This window comes from Panthera pardus, unplaced genomic scaffold (assembly GCF_024362965.1).
Source record: "Panthera pardus isolate Hobbes unplaced genomic scaffold, ASM2436296v1 HiC_scaffold_19, whole genome shotgun sequence".
Lineage (NCBI taxonomy): Eukaryota > Metazoa > Chordata > Mammalia > Carnivora > Felidae > Panthera > Panthera pardus.
The window spans coordinates 17,944,684-17,970,000 of record NW_026526754.1 but is presented as its reverse complement, the minus strand read 5'-3'; the positions used below and the strand labels follow the sequence as shown (position 1 = coordinate 17,970,000).

The following is a 25,317-nucleotide window of genomic DNA, read 5'->3' as shown; positions in this document are numbered from 1 at the left end:
TTATATCCACTTTATCTCATTGAAACTCAGGACTGTCCTATGAAGTCAGTCTCCCTCTTTGTTGACAGGGACGGGAGCTAAGGTAGGTGAGGTCACCTCCAGGTTTGTCCAGGTTGCATTGTGGCAGAGTTGGTAGGCAAACCAAGGTCTGGACCTCCAAAGCAGAACTGAACTAAAACCAAGGTGCTATGTCAGTGCACTATTTCTGGACATCACTTTGGTCAAGACTGTTTCCCCGGTTACACTACTGAGCCCAGAGGAGAGACCAAGGGAGAATCTATGTTCTAATTGCTCAGATCACAATTATACATGCAAAGAGCAATAATTATTTTCAAATAAAAACTGTGAGGTCATTGGAATACATTTCTTTAGCAATGACATTAGAGAAAGTGCCAGGCTTGGTCTGTCACATATTTCTAACTTATGCATCATTAAATTCACTCATCTTAAATTATAAACCTAATTAACTCCATTCATTTTATCTTTCTGGGTCATTATTTTGTTTCTTCTGCCTAGGTGTATGCAAGAGGAAAATACTTGGAAAATCATTGGTATTCTGTATATGCTTTATGTATACAGAAGAGGGTTTCCATTAGATAGTTTGTTCCTGTTAATAAATTAAGTGCCTGCCATTACACTCTGTGGAATGCCTGGATGGATTTTCACCAGGTTTTGAGGGTATGTGGGAGATGATCTGATGGGTTGTGTATGTTAAGTAGATTTTGGGGTGTCAAGGGTAGGTTCCCCTCATAAAGATAGTGACATGTTCTCTGGAATAGCTGCCCATGAAGAGAACTCTGTGGCCAGGACAAGCCATATGTATTAGATTTATTAGGGAAGGAAACAAAGTGCTTTCAAACATGAGCCCAAACCTGAAGGCACAAGATCAGACCGTCTGAACTGTCAATGCTGTTTGGGATCCAGTTAATTCCTGTAAGGCGACCCGAGGTTGCGAGCTTGAGGGTCATTTCGAGACTTGCCTAAAGTGTTTTAGGTAGAGCTGAAAGTAGAGCTGGGTATAAAAGCTTGAGTGCAGATGGTTTATTTGGGAAGTGGTGTCAAGGCACTGGTAAGGAAGGCAGCAAATTCGAAGGGGAGGTGAGAAGGCCACGGTAGGGTGCATGAGTGGGGAGGTTACTGGTGTGGGCAGTTGGGGCTCAGTCCAACTGCAGATGTGTGTGAGACTGTAGAACTAGACACCCAGCCAGGAATCCAGGGGGTAGTTATGCTGTAAGTCCCATCTGTCATGGCTGTTCCCAGAGTGTTAACTCCCTGGCACTTCTGATGTGCCCTTGAATGTCCAGAGAAGGCCCTCAGGCAGAGAATCAGAAATATTTACAGCTCAAATCCCTCAGCTTGACTGGCCACCTGCAGAGTCTCCCGTAACTCAAAAGGCTGTGTCCTGGGGAAGTGTGAATGTGGTAATTACATTGGTGCACTGAGGATACAGCAATAGCCAGGTACTACGTGCCTGTCCCGTGGCAGTTACCAGAGCGGGTCCATCATACCCCTCATTTAACCCACTCACCTACCCCATGTCAAAGGCGTTATGGTTCATGCTTCACACCCGAGGAAAGGGGGAGTCGGAAAGCCTCAGTTACCAGCCTGCGGTCACACAGTTGGCAAAGGAAAGCCAAAATCTGAGCCCAGGCCTTTGACTGTAGAACACACTTCCCCCACAGAGCAGGTGGTAAATACAGATTTGTCTAATAGATGAACGGAACTCACATAAAGATTTTTTTTTTTAACTCTGACACTTCAAGGTAGTATTTTGTGGGCTTATATCTGTCTGTTTTCTGAAATCCACCCCTCACTGCCTCTCTGACCTCCAGGCAAGGCTGAAGTATGTTCTGTGATAAAACGTGGATACCTTTTAGGCCTAGATAAACACATATGTACCTTCTGTGTGTATATAAAGCCTCATAAAATCAACACCAGGAATTGGGACCAGGTCAAAGGGGTTCAGACACGATCATCAACTCATGACAAGAATAAACAGACTCCCTCACTCTCTACCACAACTCCCTGCCTTCCAGTTAAAAGAAGGTGCTCAGATTAGCCTCATGTAATATCTAGTTATTCTCTGGGCTGTTTCACAACAAATATTATCAAAGTTTAAGAAAATATGTTGGGTTTCCAGCAACGTTTGAAGCGTGCAGATGTTAGTGGGATAAAAACATATGAGATAATCTATCTCCTACCACAGGAAGCTTCAGCTACTGACAGTGGGCCCATGGTTGACAGAAAAAAAAAAGTGAAAAAGGGGTCCAGCTTTTAATCTCCAAGAGTTTTGGCCACGGGCATGCAGGATTCATCTACTTGAAGCCATAAAAATTTAGAATTCGGAAGAGTTAGGATTTGCCATGTAGTACACTGTATAACAACGTCTTTGTTTATTACCCAGACACCTCACTCAAGCTCCAAGAGGGAAACCAGAGCTATTTTTCCAAATGGATTGATGTCTGAAATATTGGCTTCTGTTTCCAAAGAACTTACTTTTGATCTTGTTTGTCCAGCTCTGTAGTTCAAATTAATTTCACCCTTCAGGGATTTGTAGGCATGTTGACAGATTCGGTGACAAAAATGGAGTTTTATTGGAAAGGGTGTTAGTCAGGGAAGCAAAGGTCTCAGGGAATAATTTGGTAATGGGCTATGGAGACTTTCTTCCTAGGTCACTGGTTCAAATCTAGAACCTGCTTGGCAGTGATTGAAAATCGTTACCACTTGACAGCTGCCTGACAGGCGGCCAGTAACATGTCGGTGCCCTATTCCTGCACCTCCTTCTAGGTGAAACGGCTGCATGACAGGAGGGACACCATGGAGTAAATGAAATCACAGGAGCTGAATTACCAGGTTTCTCTCTCAACAGCTTGTTACTTTAACAGGTTAAAAGATCTTATCACTTTACCAGGTAATAGCCCACCCAAAGATCCCAATATGTACCTCCCTCTTTTTTTCTTTTGACGTCTTGGTGGGTGTGCCCACAATGGCTCTTTATTTGTACCTGAATCACGATTCTTCTAATTGAGGTATAACTGACCTAAAACATCGTATTTGTTTCGGGTGTGCCACCTGATGATTCGATATTGTATATGTTGCCCAATGATCACCACGACAAATCCAGTTAATATCCTTCACCGTATGTAGTTACAAAACTATTTTCTTATGATGAGAACTAAGATCTGTTAGCAAGTTTCAAATATGCAGATAGTATTATTAACTATAGTCCTTGCTCTGTATATTCCATCCCCGTGGCTTATCCATTTTATAACTGGAAGTTCGTACCTTTTCATCGATCCCTTCACCCATTTCACCCACCCTGCACCCCCCAATTCTGGCAACCACCAACCTGTTCTCTGCACCCATGAGCTCATTTTTAATTGTTTTTTGTTTTTCGATCCCACATGTAAGTGAAATCATACAATATTTATATTTCTTTGTCTGACTTACTTCATTTAGCACAATGTCCTCAAGTTCCATCCATGTTGTCACAAATGGCAAGATTTCATTTCTTTTTATGGCTGGATAATATTCCATTGTGTGTGTATATCACATCTTTATCCATTCTTCTGTTTGTATTCCATTGCCTACCTCTTAACAGTGGTTAAATCCGACTAAAACTAGGGAGAAAAATGGGAGACAGTGAGAAGTGAAGGATGAAAGAGTTACTCCAAAACCTCACATTGAGCAGCTGCATATAGCTTCGCTAGGAATCTATACATTTATGTAAAGAAGAACAAAAAAAATCTTACAAGGCCAGAATGGGCATCGGGAAACCACACAGGGACAAACCCCAAATAGACTGGCTACAGGAAGAAACTTGGCAGATTTCCATCTCAACGGCCCTTGAGAGACAACCAGGCCAAGGAGCCACATAGGACCCATTATGAGAAGGTTGGTGCCATATTAATTTCAGCGTGGCCATTCTCAGCTGGAACCCAGTCACCTGACCACGTCTCCACAGGGGTCCATCCTTAATGTAGGCTGGGCCAAAATAATGAGAACTTGATTCTAAGCAGGGTAATTTCCTTATTTCGATGGGCTTAAGCCAAAACCTTTAAAATTATTTTAATGTCATTTTTCTTCTTAACGGGACATGTAAGTACTAGGAAAATTATAGGCATTAAAAGGGTTTCTTTGGACTTTTTTTTTTCTTTTTGTAATTGCCTTTTAGAGGGTAAAACTTAATTCATTTTGAGTGTTTTACTCTGATATGAGAAACCTGACCAAAGCCTTATATTATGAGGTAAGTTCCTCATATTTCCCCCTAAAACAGCATTCGTGATACTCACTGGTTTGAGCTCAACATGTGTGGATGTGTAGATGATAAACCACCAGCTTTCCAGAAAGGTCCCGAGATTTAGCTACGGCTGTTGGCCAAGGTGAAGAGTTTACTACAGCCACGTTAGAAATACACGTATTCAGCCGTATGACTGATTTGTAAATAATATCACAACCCGTCCATCTAAATGAGCATTGCACCCTTCAAAATACACCTGGATGAGACTCATGATTCTAAATGGGGGTCACTGCCAGAAGTTTTAACTGCAGTGATGTCAAGAACAAACTCCCAAATCTGAGTGGCTTACAGCCATAGGCATTTTTTGTTTCTTGCTGCCAGGTCTGCTCCTGCTGTGGCTTAGCTGGCTTTGGCCAGAGGCTCCACACGCCTCTGAGTTTCAGACCCAAGCTGTAGGGACAACACCTGCGGAATGTTCTTCCCATTGTAGAAGACAGGAGATGAAGAAAGATGAGAACGAACATGCAGAACCTCTTACTGCCTTGGCTTGAACTGGTACATAGTCATGTCCGATCACATTCCGTTGGTCAAACATGACCCAGCCCTTGGCTTGAACTGGTACATAGTCAGGTCTGATCATGTTCTGTTGGCCACACATGACCCAACCCCAAGTGGGATGATGGGTCAGAGGGAGAAGGGAGGCCAGGAGCCCATGTGCTTTTGCGGTACCTGGCTCTGTGCTGAAGTCTGGGGCTGGGGTAGGAGGGTCACAGTCCCCATGAGCAAATCTGACCATCTGCTGAGATCCTCGGGCCAATGCACATGCCACTGTCATCTGAGGGACCGGATTCTGTTTTGGACATGATTCAAGGGCATTTGGCCAATTCTGGAAACCTAGGTGGTTGATTAGGCTCAGTACTCCCAGTTGAGGTGTGAAGTGAGATGTGACAGTAAATTAATGAGGCTGATCTTATGCACCTTATAACCTGGCTTAGGAGGAAATTCTGAAGTGGTATCCCCAGCACGTCATCATCGTCTGCCTGTAATGGAGGCTGGTAGTGTCTGTACCATTGAGGCTCATGCATTATTGATTATATAGGGAGGAATAGGAGGATGCTATTCCAATGTAGTAAGGACAAAGAGACATTTGTTAATATTCGATATGTGTTTGATAGTGTTTAAAGACTTAGATGTCCTACTGAGCCCAGGAGATGAAAAACCAACCAAGATAGTCTTTGCCCCCATGGACCTTATGGCCTAGAAGGAAAGACAGACTTGCATTAGGTAACCACCTTAGTGGCTATAGAATTCCAAACTGGACTAATCTGAATGAAAGGGGCACCATTCCACGAGAGACTATGACAAAAGTGACAAAGGCTTTCACAAGAAGTGACAGAGGTTTGAAGGAGAGGGCCTTACAGGGGCCAAGTATGTATGTGTGTGCACGTGTGTGGGCCTGTACATGAGGATGAATGTACTTTGTGTACACATGTGCGTGCGTGTGTGTGTGTGTGTGTGTGTGTGTGCGTGCGTGTGCATGCATGGATGTTAGTGGAGTGAAAAGTCGGGGGCATTCTAGACTGAAGAAGTTATGTGTGCCTAACTCTTGGCACACATAACTTGTGATGAAGGACAGTATCACCATCTAGGAGGAGCTTATGTGAAGGGCTGGTGCCTATAATACCCCCTCAACTACAACCAGGTTCAAAGAGAATAGATGCCACCTCCAGTGAGATCTTCTTTAGTGTCTGCTGCTGAAGGGAATTAGTCCCTCTTTCATGAAGGGAAGCTTTTTGTTGTTTTTTTTTCTGGCTATGAGAAATCAACTTCCTACTGCCCCAGAGAACCCTGGGATATAGCTAAGGAACTGGACCCTGCACCGGCTAGAAGCTGAGTGGCATAACCACACATCGCTCTCAGCTCGTGGAGTCAGTCCTTTTCTCAGGGCATTCAACACATGTGTGCCGAGTACTCACTATATTCCAGAAGTGTGGGAGACAGATAAGACAGGTACAACCCTCCCATCAAAGAATTCATGGTCTACACAAGAAAACACACCCACAAGCATGCGATTTCAGGACCAGTGTCCAGGACAAATCTCTAGAGTCTTGAACACAGAGTCCCCTCCCTCAAATTATGGACTGGGATGTCAGAGAAAGCTTTCTGGAAGAGTGGAGGGCTGAGAAAATTCGTGGATGATTACAGGGAGCTCACCAAGTAAAAAAAAAAAAAAAGAGCTCCATTAGAAGGAACAGTAGGTACAGAATCAAGGGTAGGTGCAAAATAACAAAACCAAGCAAAACAATCCACAGTGTATTCAAGTATCCAGAGAGCCTGTAAGCTGGAGGAAGTTCTCTGATTGAGCATTCTCCCTGTTTGCTTCATGCTTTTCTCCTCTGTCCCCCCAGCTTTATTGAGATATGACTGATGGGTAACATCGTGCAAGCTGAAGGGGTATGGTGATTTTGATAGAGTCACATGTTTTGAAATGCTTGCCACAGAGAGTTAGTACCATATCCTTGGTGAGCACAGATAGCTGTCAACTGTAGTGACCGTGCTGTCCATTAAATGCCCAGGATTTACTCCCCTTGTAAGTGGAAGTTTATGTTCTTTGACCAACATCTCCCCATTTCTCCCACCCCCAGCCACCTGGCAACCATATTTCTACTGTGTCTCTGAGTTTGATATTTCCTATCTAAGTGAGACCTCACAGTATTTATCTGTCTCTGTCTGACTTATTTCACTTTGCAGTGGTGCTTTCTGCTTCCAAGTGTGTCTTCCTCTGGCCTCTCTAGAGTGCCGCTAGAGCCATTGCCAAAACTCCCATCGGGATGTTGGGTGTCTTTGGCAATGGGGTCGCGTGCCTGGGTTGGTGTTGGTGTTTTGGGCACAATTGCTATTTGTTTCATGGGCGCCAGTGCTCCTGAGCCCTGGAGGTCATCCGCATAGCACATATAGATAGCATGATGAGATGTGATGAGGCAGGTGACAGAATTCCTTTCCACCAGCTCTCAACTAAGAGCCAGCTGCCCCGAGAAGACTTGAGCCGTGCAGAAGTCACCTTCTGCTCCTTTGATGTTCATGGGAGGGTTTTCTTCATTGTGCCTCTGTTTTATATACATACATAACCTCTGCTGCTGGATTGGGAAATTGTACTGGGTTCCATCTAGTTGACTTGGGACATGGTATAGGGTTGTGTTTATAGGCAGTGCTTTGAAGTTCTGCCACATTTCTGCCACCTCTCTGCAGGTACATGCTGAGCCCTATGTTCCTCCTTCAAAATGTCATCCAGTCTATTTCTGTAAGAAATGCCATTGGATTTTGATAGGGGTTGCGTTGAACCCGTAGATCACTTTCGGTAGTATAGATACTTGAATATCAGTAAGTCGAATCCATAACAAGGGTTGTCTTTTCCATTTATGTCTGTTTTAACTTCTTTCATCAACGTTTTATAGTTTTCAGTGTATAAGTCTTTCACTTCCTTAGTTGATTCCTAAGTATTATTAAGGGGGTTGTTTTCCTAATTTCCTTATCAGATAGTTTGTAATTAGTGTATGGAAACACAATTGATTTTTGCAAGTTGATTTTGTGTCCTGCAATTTTACGGAATTTATTTAATTGGTTTTTATTATTATTTGTGGAGTTTGGGGGGTTTTGAAAAAATAGCTCTAAAATCCATACGGAACAATGGAAATTCCCTCAAGTTATTCTATACATTTAATACAGTTTAAATAAAAATATCTAAAGAGCTTATCATGGAAATGGACAAAATTATTCTAAAATTTATAGGGAAAATGAAAGTGCTGAGAACCCATTTTAAATCAGGTGGAATGCATGGCACATTCAATACAAAACACTAGAATATTGGCATCCAAACAGGGAGGGAGACTAACTCAGATCTCTGTTTCACACAATGTCCAATAATGAATTTCAGTTGGATTAAATATCTTAGTTTGAGATGCAAAATTTAACACACTATTTTAAAAAGGGGAGACTAATTTTAGGTCCTTGGAGTGGAAAAATCTTTCTCAAACAAGACACAGGAAGCACAATCCTTAAATGAAATTTTTTTAATGTAAAACTTGTCAACAAGTGTTAATTTAGAAATTCACAGACTAAGAGAAATACGATTTTTATAGTACATCCAAATATATAAATAATTATGACATATTAATAAATAAAAGATATGCAGCTCAATGCATGGTGGAAGGAATAGCCAAAGGATAAAATAAAGGAAATTCAAAGAAGAGGAAAGACAAATATTTGGCAAAAAATATGTCCGTCATTTCCCTCTTCACTTAACAATACTTTCTTGGTCACATACCAAACATTGGTGTTGGCTCTAGGCTCCCTTTTCTGTTTCTTTGGCCTACTGGTCCGCCCAATAAAGTGGCCTCTCCTACTTTATCACAGTGTTTTCATGCTCTAAGTCTTTGCTGTGTGATCCTGGAGTCACTATCACATTTGGCTATTTAAATTTAAATTAACGTAAAACACACAGTCAACAGTCAATTCCTTGGTCACACTCGCCACATTTCCAGTGCTCAGTAGTCATATGTGACTGACTGGTGGTTACCATTTTGAATAGCAGAAGTTCAGAGTTTCTGTGATTATAGAAAGTTCCATCACACAGTGCTGTTTAAGCTCCTAAATAAGTTCTAATATCATTATTGTAATCAGGCATGTCTCCTTTCAGTGTTCCTCATCTTTGAGATTGCTTTGGCTCTTTACTTATTCCAAATAAATTTTAGGCTAAGGAATCAAGGAAATGTCAGTTAAAACAATGATACGCCACTCTCAGCAACCAAAATGAAGGCATCATGTGTATCAAAATGGATGTCTGAACATAATGAACGTTCGTGAGAAGAGCAAGTTGCAAAAGGAGTGTGTGTGTGTGCGTGTGTGTGTGTGTGTGTGCGTGTGTGTGTAGGTGTAATGCTATGACACCATTTAAGCAACTTTTAAAAACACGTGCATAAAACTATTCTATTTATTGTTTATGGATCATCATAATAGCTCATATTAATTAAGCATTTATTTTTTTCCAGGCTCCGTTCCAGGGACTTTAAGTATATTAACATTTGACTCTCGCACCCGCGCTTCATTCGCCACCATCTTCCCCATTTGACAGAGGCATAGAAAAGGTAAGCAACGTGCCCCAGCTCACCTGGCTCGTTCGTGCAGATTTGGAGCTCGTAGGCAGGCTGTCTGGCTTCCAAGTCTGCACTCATAACCACGGTGCTATCCTGGACCCAGACCAAATGGCACTCACTAGACAGGCATGGGAATGTGTCCAGAGAGGGAGAAAATAGAAATGGGCTGTAGGGCTTTACCTTCTGCATAATGTGTGTGTGCGTGTGGGAGAGAGAGGGGGCAGGGGGAGAATGCGAGATCGAAAGGCAAAGCTAGGGAGCCATATTGACATCAGTCACGTTAGGTCGGTGGATACCGTGTCCTGTTTAAGTGAGATGTACAATAGGTTTTAACTGATGAAGTAAGAAAAAAACCAAACAATGGGTATATTGTTGGAGGAAGTAAGGGTTCCAGGGCTTGCCGTGACCTGAGGTGTGCTAACTGGACTGGGGCATTGTGAAGGCTTATCCCTTCTGCTTTGCAAAGCCGGCTGTGAAAGCTGCAGGGTTTGTGAGGGCAGGTGGCGACGTAAAGCCGGTGATGGGAGACACCGTGGGGCAGATTCTCGGAGCAGACCGGGGAGGGGGGTGGCAAGAGTGTTCAAAGAGGGATTCGGAAAAGCTTCCGGTGCCGGATGGAGTCCCTATCCCTTTCCCCGGGGAAGGCTTCAGTAGGACCTACATTTTCCACATCTTTGGCTGTTGGATTACCGTTTCCCTTTGGCACGCGAGCAGAGGCGGGACTGGCTTCAGCGAGACCGTGGGGCTCATCATGTGCGGCCCCGCGTGGGCGACATTTCGTGGGGGCCACTTGCAGAAAGCGCCTCCTCTTGGCCCCCAGCGGCCTTTGCCAGGACGGTCAGTGTCAGTAGGAAGCCCTGCTTCCCGCGGAAGCCCCTTCTCACCTGGTGCCTTTGGTCATCTGATTGGGCCAGCGCTCGAGCCTCACACCCGTGTCACCTTGCTCCGGTGACGGACCTGCCCGTTAGCCCGCTGCCCCAGCGTCCCGGGCAAGGAGGCTCTTGGGCTGTGTCCCTCAGGCCAGCTCACGTGTGGGGCCTCTTGTTCAACTGCTGCCCTGGGAGCAGACAAGTGGGAGTGGCAAGGTGGGGCCTCCACGGGCAGGTCTGGGACAGTTTAACCGTGTGAATGGCAGACACCTGCCAAGCCACCAGGAAGGGGAGCTGAGTTCATTGAGGGGAGGACAGGGAAGAGGAGAGGCGAACGAGGGAGGGAGGTCTCTGCTCTCCGCTCACCCTTTCCCTGCAGCTGTCCTGCACAGTGCACCCACCGCCCCTGCCCACCGAGCCCCCTCCACTGCCAGTTTATGGCTTCTATTCTGCAAGCTCACCAGTAGTCTTGAACCGCGCTTCTTAAGAAGCAGACAGCCCTCGAGGTGGAGTCTAGCTCTGGCCTGCTGCGGCCCCTCCTTGGATGCAAAAGGAGGTTTCCAGATCCCGGGATTGCGGCTGGCCTGCGCCTGCCTCCAAGCCAACAGCAGGCCTCGTGCTGCTTTGTGCAATCCAAACGTGGAGCCGCCAGGCTAGGCTTCCGCACATGGCAACACGCTTATTGCCAAGCCAGAGAGCGCCCGTGGAGAATGATAAGATGCTGGAGTTTGTAGGGCATTTTGCAACTGAATGAAGCCCTGTGCACCTCGCTAAGTCACGCACCACTGTGAAAACTTCCGCTCTATATGGGACAGGGCTCTCTGGCCGGCAAGAGGTGAAGGCGGTTGCCATCGTTCATTCCCGCTGCCTCAGCCACCTGCTCCCAGATCTCTCTGACCACGTCCGATAGGCCTGCCTCAGATTTTGGATTCGTGGAAGAGGCAGGATAGGCTAATGGTAAAGGACAGTCCTGGGGTCAGACAGGGCGGCCTTGGGACCCAGCTTAGCTTCAGGTCCTTGGTGGTTACGTTTCTGGGCTTCGTTCTCTTTATCGGAATGGAAAACTTACGCGCCTTGAAGAGTTTTTACAGTTAGAACCAACGTATGCTCACGTGGCTGGTTTCTCTCACCAAGCCTGCTGGGGACCACAACTGGGGCTGTTTTCCAGTTCTCAGAATTTTCTGCGTATTATAAAGTCAGCCGTGGGTTGTTACTGCTGGTTGGTTTTAAGTATATTTACTATTAATGAAGTTGTCACAGACTATCTACCTATGTATGTTTTAAAATCCTCCCCATCTCAAAGATGAATATATAAACAAGCGAATAGAAGGTAAGTAGCTCCTTCATTTATATATTTGTTTTTCATTTATCAGTGTTACCTTGTATATATGTGATATATAAATATAAAATATGTATTTAATATAATTATATATGTATATATTATATTACATTTTTATATATTTATACATTATATTATATAGAATATCATTATTGCTTAATAAATAAGAATGGGGCCCTGTATAAACAGACCTGGGTCTCACTGTTTGCCGTGACACATCGTAGCTTTGTGACCTTAAGGAGGTTAATTAACGCCTCTGGAACTGTTTTTCCTTATTTGGGGAGACTGTATGCAGAATGGTTAAGGGCTTCAACTCTGGAACCATACTATCTGGGTCTCAATCCCAGGTCCGCTACTCACTCGTCGCTCTGTGCCTCAGTTTCCCCAGCTGTCAGCGGGCACAAGACTAGGACCTACCTCATGGCGATGCTAGGTGAGGATTCAGTGAGCCAAGAGGAAGTCGTGTAGTCCAAAGAGCTCAAGTGACTGCCTGAGAGGCAGGGATCAAAATGCCCCTCAGAGGGTCGTGGTGAGGATCCGGCGAGATACTGCACGAAGCCCAGGGCTCGGAACCTCGCCCAAGATGATAGCCGTGGCCGCTGATATTTTACTTTAGGGCAGGAGGCGGGAAGCTGGCCGGCAACTCGCAGTGCCCGGGACCCACTGCGGGCGCTCCAGCCCCGGGACCCTAGGATCGGAGTGGGGGAGAGGGAGGTGGGGAACGGGGTGCTAAGGTCCTGGTGCTAAGGGGACGCAGAGGCTGCACACACCACGCTCTAGGAAGCCGGGCCCTCTACTGCACCCAGGCCAGGACCATTTTGCTGAGCCACTTCCGGCTGCCAAATGTTGTTCCACCCAGAGCCCTTTGATCCGGTGCCAGTCCTTGGGCAATGGAGGCGAGGTGTGCCGGGATCCAGGCAAGGCCCTTGGGGGAGGGCCTGCCGATCCTAACAGGCGTGCCAGCATGGGGCCGGGGGGAATGACCCAGAAGGGTGGGGACGGGCATGGGCTGGGCGTCCCGAGCCCTCACAGCCGGGAAGGCACAGCCACTTCACCGGGATGGAGGGGCTCCCAGCTCGGGCGCTCAGAGCGTCCACGGTGGTCACGGCAGCTGGCCCCACAGTGGGAGGTACAGCTTGGTCATCAGTGTGGCTAATGGTGCCTGTGTTCGGCTCCTCATGCCCACCTCGTTCGGACCTCCCCTTGCAAAGGTGAGAATGCTAAGGCCAGCAGAGGCGAGGAAATTCTCCTGCGCTCGCAGAATGTCCATGGCGGGGGGATGGCCGCTCAGCCTCGGCTCTGTTGGCATTTGGAGCCGTGGGGCGCCGTCTGGTGTGCTTCCTGGAGGAGGCCAACAGCGTCCCCGGCTTCCACTCACTGGAGGCCACATGCCCTTCCTCCCCTAGTAGTGACAACGAAATGTCTGCAGCCATTGCTAAATGTGTTCCGGGGGGCAAGCGTGGCCCCAGTTGAGACCCACTGGCTGCCTTATGTTCTGAAGAAGGAAGGAGAGAGAAGAGGATGTGCCTAGAGCAAGCATGGGCTCAGGGGCCAGCGTTCCTGCTCTTTGAGCCAGGGACCTCCCGCTGGCTGGGCCCAAAGGGAGGTTCGTGGCAAAGACATACCTGGGTGCAGCCTCTTCCAGAAAGGCCCAGTATGGTAGTACTTGCCCTCACATCAAGCTTTTCCCCGGGAAATACCTGTTTTTCATCATCTGCACCAGTGTTTGAGTCTCTGATCCCCAGAGATGCTTCTGCTCTGGGTGGTGCCAGGCATGTCCGGGATTTGGGCCTCTTGCGGGGCTCACCGTCTGCCGAGAACAGCTAACCACTGACAGGCATGCCCAGCACACAGAGAAGGCACAGGCGTTGAGATGTTCAGTCTCAAAGACCGCATGTTGTTTATCTCCAAGTCAAATTCAACTGTGCCTCTTGTATTTTTGTTGGCAACTCAGACCTGACCTCAGTGGCTGGATTGGGAAGACACCTGGTGGTCTGAGGTCATGCCCGTCACACTCTGCCAGGAAGGCCGCCAGCTTGGGAGGGCTGAAGTGGGACCATCCTGCCGAACGGCAAGCCGATTCCATCCCTGGCGAGAGGGGGACAAATGGAGGGAAATGGTCTCTTGGGTATAACCCAGGGCTAGAGCAGGCAGTCACTCAGATGCAAGTATATCCCGGGGTCTATGCCACCCTCATACATTCATCGAGGGGTAGGATTTGCATTTCTATTTGTGTCTGTGCCGATGCCCTCTGCACCCATTTAGAAGCTGGTCCCGCTGGAGAGCTGCAGAGCCAGACTCGATGGCTCACACAGTGGCTCACGTGATCGTTACCATTCACTGGGGGATTTTAGTCCCGCTGTCTTTTTATCCAGACCTTTACAAGGTCTCTGGCTCCAAATCAAGCCCCTGGGGTGCCTGGAGTGGCTCAGTCGGTCGGTGTCGACTTCAGTTCGGGTCATGATCTCTCGGTTCGTGAGTTCGAGCCCCGCGTCGGTTCATGAGTTCGAGCCCCCTGTAGAGCTCTGTGCTGAGGGCTCAGAGCCTGGAGTCTGCTTTGGATTCTGTGTCTCCCTCTCTGTCTGCCCCTTTCCCACTCATGCTCTGTCTCTCTCTCTCAAAAATAAATAAACATCAAAAAATTAAAAAAAAAAAAAACAACAGAAGACGAGCACCTGACTGTACCTGCTACCCCAGGTGAGTCAGAATCCAAAAGCATATTTGGATAAGGTGGTGATAAGGAAGAGAGGACCCGGTCCAAGGGGCCCAGGCAGAAAGTTTGGGTTGAGGCCACCCAGCCCTGAGTCAGAACCCAACTCTGTTGCTGCCTGTATGACTTTGGGCAAGTGACATGCATTTCTGGAGCTTCAGTCCCATCTGCTAAATAATTGGGATAATAACACACACCGCGTAGGGTAGTTAGGATTTAATGAGAGAATGCATTAGAAGTAAGTACTCATCAATTGAGCTATTATCTACCTCAAAGGATTGTTGGAAAAGTATAAAAGGGATCTAAAGTGAAGAAATGTAGTACATGCTTCATAAATGGTAATTATGATTATTGTTACCAACACCCTTTGGAATTGGTTATTCATTTACCCGAAGCCACTCAAAAATTCTATTCTGATCGCAGAAGAATTGGATAAATGACTTCTTTGATAAAGTAGCTTTTCACCTGGGGGACCTGGTTTGCTGATCCTACTCAGGTTAAAATGACTGAAAATCAATTTGATTTGACAGTTGTGGAAAAAACAAAATGCGTGTACAAAGTGTTGAGCAGCCGAGCCCCTGAGAACTGATAGAAAGTGAGAAATGGAAGGGGCCTGCTGTCTGCGACCTGGTGGCCTGCTTCCTTCAGTTCCGAGGTGCCTGCCGGGCCACCCCTCCCAGCCTATGGGATTGCAGGTCTCCCTGCCTCGCTGACCCTGTGGTCTCCTTCGGGGCCCGCAAGGTGCACACGGGAGCCCAGGCGCTGGGCCCTGCTTTGCTTGTCTGCTCCCGGAGCCTGCCCTTGGCAACCCGCCCCAGGCCTGCAGACTCCAGTGCGTTCTCTGCAGCCACGCAGCACGGAGAGTGACCGCTAACAAGCAGAACCCCGGGGACATGACAGCCGTGACTGCTGTTGAGGCCGAGGGAGGCAAAGGTAATTTCATCCGCCAGTCTCTTGCCCAAGACCTACTGACAGTGCCCGCCCCCTCCCTGCCTCACTCAGCCCCACAAGACCCCCATTTGCAGGGTCTGTACTCCTCTAGTCTCTAGAGTCTCTTTGGGTCTACCTGCTCAGCTCTTTAAACGACAAATCCTCTGAGGCTATGAGGAACAGGTGAGGCCACCCGTGCATCCTCCGGAAAGGCTTTTAGCCTCCTCAAGCCTGAGTTTCCATTTTGGTCAAGTAGGAAGAAATGGATGTAGTAATGTCTACCTGGTGTGGTTGCTGAAAGAACCAGGTGACATATGAAGGCCAAAATGGCTTTGCAACCCGGGTGTGCCTGCAAGTGGGAGTTTTAGAGCATTGACCATGCCCTAGGATGCTGTGGATGTCCTCCATGTAAGAGTAGGGACGTTATTCATTGACCTCATTCTTCTTGCCATTTTCCCGTGTGTCCTGATTTTCTTCCACTTGCTACGGGGTAGGGCTGGGATTGTCCCTGGGCCAATTCCACAGGAGACTAGATGCCCCGAGTTTTTAGTGTAAGTAACCTAGGACCCTATTGAGGAATCTGGCTAGATTATTCCCTATGGGTGTATTTTACACTAGCTGCTAAGAATAATCCTTAATCGTTATGACAAAAATAAATCCTTGGGGCTGCTTTCTCTGCCAAATGAAGCTTCCCTCATAAGCAACAGGGTCTTCTCAGACCACACCTGGTTCTGAAGGTGTCTACTTTCAGTTATATTCTCTGTCTCTCTCCACCCCCCACCCCCAGCTCTGGTCTTCATATGTCACGAACTACTTTCCCCAATCAATGAGCCACATGGACCATATGCGATTATCTCATTGTGATCTACTTTGGAAGATGCTTGCCTATTTTTTTTTAAGTACAGAACACATAGAGCTCCTATATACCACTTAGCCTTTGTTTTAAACCAGATCTGAGCACACCCTCCAAGTCTGGTGAACAAACCATTCACCTAGTTTTATCTACCCAAAGAGGCTTGTTTTAGTTATAGGGGTATGCAGGTATATGGTAACTATATGTCTTCAGCCTAGAACAAGAACTGTGGTAGACAGTCCTGGGAAAGTCGCTTAACTGTGTTCAGGAAAGTGCCAGTTACTTGCAGTGCATTGATATTAGCTTTCATGTGTGTGTCAGGCATCAGGCTATTATCTATTTAATCAGCAAGACCACCTCCAAGGTTTAGGTACTGTTATTATCCCATTTTATAGATGAGTAAAATGAGACCAGGAGAGATTAAGCAATTTTGCTTGGAACTAAGCTAATAAGTAAGAGTCAGGATTCAAAGCAAGGGCTTTAAATAAAACACTTTCCACTAAGCCTGCTAATCAACTCACAATGCTTTTCTGTGCGCAAAAGGCCTGTGAGCTGGGTGCTGGTATTGCCCTCATTTTATAGAGGAGGGGTAAGCCCAGGGAGCCTTCGGTGTGATGAGCTGAATGGAGGGAGATGAAAGATGCCCTTGAACCTCAGCGTGTGGGAGGGACCTGGGAGCTTCCATGACCCAGCCTCGCGGCAAGTGAACACTCCATGTGTGATTATGCATTAGATTGTTTAATTAATTCCATTGCTCACCTGTCACAAAATCTACCTTCACAAAGTGTCTTTCATCTTGGATCTCCAAAGCAGGTGTAAAAGCTATAATTACTTGTAATGATTGTTGTGTTTTTTAATAGTTACCTGCTATAATGTCCCTTTGATAGGCGAAGGTGCTGAAGCTTTGGGTCAGAGGGAGATATCTTGAATGTGGAGACCTGAGACATAAATTAGCCAAGGCCCTCCCATCTCAAATGCCCTTGAGCCTCCCAGGAAGACTGAGCATGCCATAAAACAAAGAACTGCCACGGACTATACAAGTCTGTCTCCTCTTGCCCCTAGAAGGGGCTCATATTTCTTCCTAGACAGAGGAAAGTGGTTGCTTTCTGTGGATTTAAAACAAGTGTGAATAGCCCAATTCATTACAAAGGCAAAGGGAGTTCAAGACTCAAGATGCTACTGCAGCATTCATCAACCTGTGTGCTCAGTGACAACAGAAGGGCGTGAGGTCCCGATAAATTCTAAATCACAGTGCTTTTATGTTCTTTTATGTGATGGTCAGCCAGGTGCACCTACCAGAGGAGACACAGTGAGGTTCAGGAAAACAGAGTTATCAACAGGTGCTAGAGACAGGAGGGACCACATATGGGCCACATGGAAAAGACACTGGGTGGTCAGGAGGTAGAAGACAAGAGCAAAAGAAGCCTTTAGGTCACTGTCTTTATTAGGGTTTCTGAAGTAACTGGCACGACAGGGCAGGGTAAAACAGCTTAAGGTTGGCTAGTCTGAATAATTTGGTGGGCTTTGGGCTGCAGGGGTCATCCCTAGCTGCCTGGCAGGTGGCCCTGGGGTGATTAAGGTAGAGGAATATTGCCTCCTAGGTGCACATGGGCCAAATAGAGGAGGTCCAGCTCTGGAATAGTTTGTGTATCAATGGCATGCTCTTGGTCCTTTGCTACCTTAAAAACTGGTTAGTCCAGAGAGGGACAGTTTCTCCCCAAATATAAAGGTTTTTTAAAGATGTCAAAACATCGTAATTTATAGAAAATAAAATATATATTATATTATATATTAAATAAAAATATATTATATATTTTTAAATATATACAATTCAACAACTGGCTTCCACAGAACACTGTGTGTGTATGTGCATGTGCACACACGTGTGCAAGTGTGTACGTGTACCAGGAGACGTAGAGTTTTTGAGGTTTGGGAAGAGAGTAGAGATCAACTTTCTCCTACTTCTAACAAAAAGCAAGAATTAAGAGCAAGATGAACTTACCTATCTCCCTTTGGAGGTGTTCATAAGATCCCGCTAAGTGAGAGTGTCTTCTCCCCTTTCCACTGACCCCAGTGACTATATATTTGAACGCAGGACAATCTGGAATACAGAAATGACGACAAACGAGGTTATCGTAAAATGCACAGAGAACGGCCTTTGGTTAGGCTTAGAGATTCCTTTGGATTCCCCTATTTCCCTGCCCTTCCATAGCATACTAATGAGTCTAGAATGTTCTTCTAGTTCTATTTCTTCAGACGTCATAATCCTGAAGTCTATTCTATCATAATGGCCGTTCACCATAGCTACTTGGATTCTCATTGCAAACCTGTGAGGTGAACAAGATTTACCCAAGGTCATTACTAGTAAATGGAAGAAGCAGGATTCCAACGAGGGTCTTCTCAAACTACCTCCACTGTGCCAGTGAGAGACAGGTGAACGTTGGCTGGGCGGCCATTGGTCAGGAAGTCAGGAAGTGGAAACTCACCTCTGAAAAATAAATTCTACAGAAAGAAACAGGGCGGCTGCTTTGGAACAGACTAATGAGAATCTTCCGATAATCAAAGGGCCCACCCTAGGGGTAGATCTACAGACCCTTTACTCCTTGTCCGTTCAACTACTGGGTACGTACTCCAGAAGAACTCTTCTTCATGCACCTCAGGAAACATATACAAGAATGTCATATAGTCCTATTTCTAAAAGCCAAACCACAACCCAAAAGCCAGGTCACTGAAGATTATCTCCATTCTCCATCAACAAAAGAATAAATGAATGGAATAGAACACTCCGTGGTAGGGAGCAAAAATGAACAACATATAGTTATAGACACCAACATCTTAGCAACATAACGTCAAGAGGAAAACTCAAGGAAAGTAAGATTCTGTAGCCTACAGTGACACTTCTACAAAGCTGAGAACAGGCGTGTGCGTGCGCGTGCACACGCGCACACACACAGACACACACACACACACACACATAGTTGAGGCAAACCTGCATAAGAAGTACAACTTTAAAGAAAAACAAGAGACTGACAAACATAATATTCAGGGGAGCGGTGGCTTGAGGAGGAAAAGAGAGGGGTCTTGGGAAGGAGGATTCGCCGATATTCATTTACGGTTCTGAAGGCCGTGTTTCACAGGCATTTTGTAATCATTTCATGGCTAACATTCAGATGGCATATAGAATTCTGTGTGTCTCAAAAATACATCTTTCAAGAAAGAAGCTTCCCAGCGATAATGGCCCAAAGACAAACCGCTTCATTCAGTGAAAACAGACGAACGTGAACTTAAAGGAAAATGCAAGCAAGGCGGGGGTCTTGGGGGAGGGAGGGACCCCCAGGGGGGACTATGGAAGGAGCAGAAAGTGGGGAAAAACACTGCAAGCAGGGACGCGGTGAGAAGTGTCTATGGGTCTTGATTTTACTTCTCCTGTGTCCATAAAATACTCTCAGCTACTGATGATCTCCTCTTCCTGCACCCTCTACGATATGCCTTTAAGGGCTCATGCACAAGGGAGAAAACAGGAAGCCCCCCGCCCTGCCCCAGGATGTAAGGCTCCCTGCTTTCAGGCTGGCCCAGGCACTGACAGGAGAGAGACCTCAAGCAGAGTCAAAGCCCCAGGGTCCTATTTCCACTCTGAGAGATGGAGGTTTTCATATCTCTCAGCAACGGGGGGCATGTGGGCAAAGTACACAGGAGATCACGTGGTGGGCTGCAAGGGGCTGTGCTCATATGTGTTCCTGGCCCCAGGATCGCGGCTTGCTCACTCTGCCCATAAAGAGCCTCAGCTCCGTTTGCTTACCCCACTTCCCGGGTCCTGGGGGTTCTGCTCTGCTGTGTGTAGGAATACCGTCTCAGTTTGAAGGAGGTGGAAGTCACATTTCCCTCAGACCCGACGACTGAACCTGTAATGCCAAATATCGTAATAGAAAGCAAAGAGAAAACTGCCTGGATATCATAAAGATCTGTTATTGAGCATCTGAAAGCACTTACGTTGGATTAGAGATTTAGTGTTACTTTGAGTTTGTGTATGAGTTAGACACCCCATAAAGAGCTCCTTAATACTAATCATGGTGATGATGAGGCTGCCGTTCGGTGATGTCAAGTGCATGTGCACACACGGGGGTCTCACAGATGGCCCCCTGTTTATTTGCAGAGCAATATGTCGAGGTCAGTACCATTATCCATTTACCGGTGGGGTCGGGAGGTACCTAAGGGCAAAGGAACTTGCCCAAGAACGCTCAACAATTAGGAAGTGGCTGTGTTAGGACTTGAACCTGGGTCAGTCTGGAGACTGAAGCCACTCATACTCTATCCAGGTCCTGATATAGCATTTTCCAAAGATTTAGCAGCCAGGAGAATGTCACAGCCAGACCAAGAGCAACCCCATTTTACGAAAGGCTTCCGTGTATTTAACACACACGCCTACTCAGAGCAATTAATTTCTAAGCACTCACGAGTTGCCTGCCTTCAGCTCTAGCTGTGAAGAGGGAGGGCAAGTGTCTGTATTTCAGTGAAGCCAGGAATGGAAGGAAAAAGCAAATCCATTCTTATTCTGCTTGCCAAACCACACAGCTGCCTCCAAAATTCAAGAGTTGTTACCGTTGGCAAAGGGCATTAAAAATCCAACGGCACTTGATTGGGGTGGGTCTCGCTTTCACTGCCCTTGCTCCCCAGGTCCTCTGGGCTGCAGTCCAGCTCTGATCCCAGGTGACAGCGGTGAGGGTCTTGCATCAGACCTGGGTGAGGCGCTCAGTCCAGGCCCGGGTGAGGCGCTGACTGCCCTGCACCCCCCCCCCCCCCGCCCTGGGGCCACAATGCAGCTCTGAAAGCTAGGGCCTTTCCTGGGCTCCTCCCTACTGAGGAAGCTGGGCCTACAGAAGGTAAGACGTTTGGCCAAGGTCAGAGCTCTCAGGAGGCCAGAAGCGTTAAATAACTCCTGCCTGCTCCAGAGCTCCCGCCATGGACAAGTATCTCTCCAAGGCAGGACCTCTCAGTGGATGGAGACTCTACCCCCAGGGACATTGATAGTGCCTGGAGACATTTCTGGTTGTCACAACTGGGAGTGAGAGCCCCTGCTGGCATCTGATGGGCAGAGGCCAGGGACGCTTCTAGACATCCCACAATGGATAGGATAGACCCCCCTGTCCCCCAGCAAAGAATTTCTTGGGCTGTCAAACTTGGGCTAAGTTTGACATTAAGGAAACAAAGGGGAGAGAGCCAAGGCCACCATAGGAAAAGGGACCCTATCCACAGCAGCATGCCTGCCTTCTATAGGTCCTAGAAAATCCTGTGCCTCCCTCCATGCAAGAGAGTTTGAACCAACCAGAGGCATCCAAGGGAACCATTCTCCTTCCCAAATCTCTCTCAAGAGAGAGGCCTCCAGCTTTGAGGAACTGTCAGGGGTAAGGTCGTCCAGGCAGGAGCAGAGTGGGGAGAGGCACTTGTCCCCTAGCATCGAGTGGTTAAGACAGGAAACACTGAGTGCCAGGCTGCACGTCTAAGGGAAACATCCTACTTCCCGGGAAGCACTTCACCATGTCATGGGCAACGGGAGAGTTCTGGGAAGGGTTAAGTGCGTATCTTCTCTTGCTGGCCTGTCTCCCAGGCTAAGTGAAGGCTGCTTCATCTCACGTGGATGTGAAAGAGACAGTGCAGATTGCAAACAGCTGTATGCCGAGCGAATGGGCCACATGGCCACGGTGCCAGGCCGCTTAGCTCTATCGGTGCCCTTTTGTTTGACTTTGGACGAGCGGCACAAATAAATACAGTAGGTTCTGTTTAAACAAAAGACTCTGATCAATAGAGGTTTGGATAGCTTACGACCTTCAACCATAAACAGAAATTTGAGGTAAAAATCTACAAATCCCAGATCAATTACCAGATTATTTACCCTTTTGCACTGCTAATGTTCCACTCTGCCTTGCATATTAAAAAGCCCGGGAAGAGAAGGATTTGTGTTGCAGGGAAGAGGGAGGGCTGTGTGGATTTATTAGTCTCGGCAATCGAAGCGTGTGCCGTACGTTTTCCATATAAACCCGGCTGCGGTGGTCGTGCAAATCGGCTAAGACGAATTTTAGATCCGGAGACTTTTCAGCCAATGCTAACCAGTCGTTTCAATGACCTCTTTCTCTTTTCTTGGAGGGGCTTTAACCATCTGCCATCAACCTGTTATTGCGTCGTGGGTTGCCACAGAGGAAAGTACATATGTCAGGGGCTTCAGTCCCTCACCAAGATCCTTGGTGGCTGTGAGTCCCTGAGAAAAGCCCTCACCCCTGGGTTGCTCCGGACTCAGTTTCCCTGGGTGTCAACCGAGGCTTTCGTGGAAAAGTCACTCTGTGGGTGTGTACCGTGGTTCAGTTGTTGGTCTCTTGGAGCCTCTGTTTTCTCATCTGTAAAATGGAAAAACCCAATACTGTTAGCCTCTGGAGCGGTGACAACATTAACTACCATGCAGCATAAAAAAGCACAGCTCATGCCTGGCACACGAGACATGACACTCAGTGGACGGGAGCTGACGTTGCTGTGGTCGCTGCTGTTAGTCTCGGGCAGACGGGCTGAACTTGAACATCTCCGTGATGTTTTGCAATGAGCACTCTGAGTCAGGGCTTTCAGCTGGGAATGATGAATTGGGGACTGAGGGACACAGGCCTTCATGCCACCAGGAGGAGAAGGGAAACATTTTTCTAGCAAGTCTCCCTGAAGAAAATCCCCCCAAGTAAGAAAGGTGATGGGTGCCTTCATGGGACCCCCGTCCCCTCCCATCCACACATAGAAGTCTACTGGCCGGAGTGTTTGTTCATCAGAACCTATAGATCTACTCCCTGCAAAGAAATGGCTTGGGTGTCCCCTCCCGTGACAACCCTCCACGGGGTGCTGGCTTCGACAAACACAGTTTCTCACGCCATCTGCTAAACTGTTGGTCCTTCCGAGGGCTGGGAGCCTGTGCCCGACTGTTCACCTCTGATCCCTGGCCTCTAACCCTGTGAAGGGCTCAGAATAAGCTTTAAAACACGTTCATTGGATCTCCTCGGGGCTGCCCAGGAACCTCTCCCTTCTCCCTCCATCCTGGAGCACAGGTTCTAACCTTTCCCTGTCATCCTGAGCCCTTTTTACTCCCCTACTCTGACCTCCCGAGCCAGTCACAGAGGAGATATTAGGACTTGTCCTGTGCCGTGTTGAGAGCTTGACACACAGAGACTCGTTAATTCACACAGGGACACCATATTATCCACATTTTACAATCGGGAGTGAGTAAGGTCTGCCAGAACCAGTGAGTGATTCTCAAACTTAAGGTTACCGGACCTCATTCCAAAATTCCTGATTCAGGAGGTGAATGTGCTGCTGATGCTGCTGTCCAGGGACAAATCGTAGAGCCGCGCCATTCTCAGTCCCCTTCTTCTTTGGCCAAGTTCCCAGCACCCCTTCCCCCACTCCCAGAGAGCAGGGGTAAAAGTCCTCACTTTCCTATATGTCTGGATATGAGACAGAAGACATTTACATCATCAAGTGGAAGACGAGTAGAAACAATGACAAGGTACGACCGTCAGTTTTCTTCTCATATTTTGCTGTGAAAACCAACTTACCTTGTGATCGTCTGTGTTGTCTAATCCACCCTCGAGTACTATTTGTAAGTTGAACTAAAAGCGAAATTCTCATTAACCAAGTCTTGGGGAAACTTTTTTTTCGGATTAAGGAGTAGGGGATAGGAGGGAGGTCCAGGGGGTGAAGAAAATTCTTCCGAATTAACCTTTGAGATCTCATTATAGCAGAGGTTGGCTGTTTCTTTAAAAGAAAAGCAGTTTCTCGGGTTGTAATTATTCTACATATTATAAAATGTGGAAAGTAATGGGGTGGGAAGGAGGAGGACAAGAGACTTGCATTCCTTAGTAATGAACTACATAAGCAGTAAAAGCCCAAGTTAGAGTATTTTTTTCCAAACTTTTACTCAATAAATACCCTGTCTCCAAAGTATCACAAATTCCAAATTAGCAGCGTGTGGATTCATTAAATCCATTCATTTCTCCATTCATGCATCCCACAAACATTTACTGAAGCCGCTACTCCATGCCAGGCATCTGCTGGGTGCCGGGCCGGGGGAGGGACAGGATGGGTGTGTGCAGTTCTGGGATGTTGCTCTTAAGAGAAATAAGATATGGGCCGTGGCCTTGAGGGGCTCACAGGACAGTGGGGGACAGAGAGTCATGGAGGAGACGTGTGTGCCTTTGTGAGGGGATGGAAAGGCTGGGGAAGGGGTTTCTAGGCGAAAGGCTAGCAGGGATGGTTGACAGCAGCTGTAGATTTTGTTGGTGCTTCTTCAAGAGACCCTTTCCTGAGCCCCATGCATCTGTCCCCCAGCTGTGGGCCATGGTCCTTCCTTCCATCTGATGGGTCCATCTCAGGTCGTGTGTCTGGCCGGGACCAATACCAGTTAACGGGAAATGAGAAAATGCTGGCCTCTGCTTGGCTTCCCTGATGGAGACGTACCTTCAGAGCTGGGAATGGGGTGCAGGCAGTGATTTACCTTCAGTGACTAACAGCTGGGACTTGGGAGCCAGCGTGTCGGGGTTCAATCCATGCCTCGGCCCCTTACCAGCTATCTGACTTCAGGCACCTACTTGATCTCCCTGTGCCTCGGGTCCCAACACGTATGATAGAGATAACCCCTTGCTCACTTCTTGGATTGTGACGAGGATCAAAAAAATTAATAAATGCTTGGACAGCCCTCGGTGCCTGGCAAGCGCAAATGTTAGCTCTCACCATATTGTGTTGGGTCTGAGCAAATTCCGGGTCTAGTGAGAGAAGAATAATAGGGCAGCCGACAATAGGTAGGCCACTAGCAGAATCTGTTGCCCTCTCTCCTCAGCCCAAGCCCGTCGTCTGACTGCTTAACTGCCTTCGGCTTGGCCTCCTGAGTTGAGACGTCATGGCCAGGTGGGTAGGTTCCAAAACCACTGTGTTCTTGCAATGTCTCTTGGCTTGCGGCGTACCTCCCCACGCAGTGGGAAACTGCATCTCTGAGCAGCCCCTGCGGTGACACCTTCTCTCACCAAAGCCCCGCCTGCGCCCATCATTAAGCTTCTTCTCAGTTCGGACGGAGTCGTCAGCTCTGGGAGGTGCTACCTCCCTAGGTAGGGCCAGGACCCGCCTCTCAGGGGCCGGCCCACCATGGAGAAGCTGCCCCCCGGTCCGGCCTGGTTTGCTTCCAGAACCAATGAGAAGGTCG

At 47.4% G+C, this 25,317-nt stretch overlaps 1 long non-coding RNA gene across 6 annotated transcripts in view; it reads left to right on the top strand.

Annotated features, from left to right (window-relative positions):
* LOC109245661 (uncharacterized) overlaps positions 1 to 25,317 on the top strand; it is a 593,199-nt gene that overhangs the window by 363,025 nt on the left and 204,857 nt on the right. For all 6 annotated transcript variants that reach the window (XR_008423571.1, XR_008423572.1, XR_008423573.1 and 3 more), the window contains exon 4: positions 9,289 to 9,384. This is a non-coding gene — a long non-coding RNA (uncharacterized LOC109245661). The remainder of the gene's footprint in view (positions 1 to 9,288; positions 9,385 to 25,317) is intronic.